A 1,916-nucleotide genomic window follows, 5' to 3' on the forward strand; every position below is an offset into this window, starting at 1 on the left:
CCACCATGAATCTGGAATTGTCAGTTGTTATGGAGAGGAGATTATGACATATATTTCTAAAGCTATGTCTACACTAGCACTTTTGTCTATAAAACTTGTCAGTCATGGGGGTGAAAAAAACCACCCTCTGGGCAACTTAAGTTACACTGACAGAAGCACCGGTGTGGACAGTGCTATGTTAGTGGGAGACGCTCTTCTGCCAACATAGCTACCACCGCTTGTTGGGGGCTGTTTAATTATTCTGACAGGGAGAGCTATCTCCTGTTGGCATAGAGTGGTTACACAGGAGACCTTACAGCTGTGCAGCTGCAGCAGTACAGCTGTGCCGCTGGAAGGTCTGTAGTGTAGACATAGCCTAAGAGTAGTCATGTGCTGTGATTTTTTGGTTATAAAGTCACGACATGAAGGAAGTACAGATTTTCTGCACAGGAAGATATGGGGAGGCAGAATTTTTGGAATGGGGAAAGAACTGACCACCAAGCATGTTTTCCTAAAGCATTCTTTGCGAGAGGGAAAACTAATACAATGAATATACAGTAACTCCTCACTTACCGTTGTAGTTATGTTCCTGGAAAATGCTACTTTAAGCGAAACGATGTTAAGCGAATCCAATTTCCCCATAAGAATTAATGGGAAGGGGTTAGGTTCCACAGACATTTTTTTTGCCAGACAAAAGACTATATCTATCTATCTATATATACACATACACACACACAATATAAGTTTTAAACAATTTAGTACTGTACACCGCAATGATGATTGTTAAGCTTGGTTGAGGTGGTGAAGTCAGAGGGTGGAAGAGGGTAGGATATTTCCCGGGGAATGCCTTACTCCTAAATGATGAACTAGCACTCAGCTGAGCCCTCAAGGGTTAACACTTGTTAATGTAGCTTCTCACTCTATAAGGCAGCACAAATAGAGGGAGGGGAGACAGCATGGCAGAGAGAGACAGACACACACCTTGTGTGTGTGAGAGAGAGACGTGCATTGCCCCTTTAAGTACGCTGACCATACTCTAAGTACACTGCCTTTTTAAGTAGACCAGCAAGTTGAGACAGCAGCTGCTGCCAGCAAGCCCCCTCTGTCCTGAGCCCTGTCGTGTCCCCACCCTGCTCTGTGGAGATGGCCTAATGGGGTAAAGGAGTGGGGGGAAGGGGACACCTGACTTTAGCACCCCTCTTCCCCATCAGCCCCACACAATAAGCAGGAGGCTCCCAGGAGCAGCTCCAAGGCAGAGGGCAGGAGCAGCACATGGCAGTGGAGGGAGGGACAGCTGAACTGTCGGCAAGTGATAGCCTGTTGGGTGGCTGCCGCACAGGGAACTTAGGGGAGCAGGGAGCCGATAGGGAGACTGCTGGTCCATCCTGGTTCCAAGCCCCCCCCACTAGCTCCAACTGGCTCCTCTTTCTGCAAGCAGTGGACAAAGCAGGTGGCTGCCAAACAACATTATAAGAGAGCTTTGCAGGGCTTTAAATGAGCATGTTCCCTAATTGATCAGCAACGTAACAACAAACAATATTAACAGGGATGACTTTAAGTGAAGAGTTACTGTATCCTCCTCTAAAAGGGACGTTGGTTCAGACAAAAGCTTGGTGGTACTGGATAGGGGTGGAATTGGCAATAATATGGAAGGTGCTGATACCTCTAGCTCCAAAAAACTTTGTGGTAAACAAAATACCTATTGAGATGCCTGTTCCATCCTCAAAGCCAAGTGGGGAAGAAATTATTTCATTATTTAGAACGAAAATGGTTAAATATGTTGAGTTGTAAATACACACACACACACGCACAAAATCTGAATGTAGGGATAGCGATAATGATGGGCTTTTAAGACCGCAACCAACTCCCAATGATAGGAGGCTGGCAAGGGCAAAAAGCAAGAGGTGACATAAGAATGGCGATCCTGAGAAAAAGTT

The sequence above is a fragment of the Caretta caretta genome, chromosome 1 (assembly GCF_965140235.1).
Source record: "Caretta caretta isolate rCarCar2 chromosome 1, rCarCar1.hap1, whole genome shotgun sequence".
Taxonomy (NCBI): Eukaryota; Metazoa; Chordata; order Testudines; family Cheloniidae; genus Caretta; species Caretta caretta.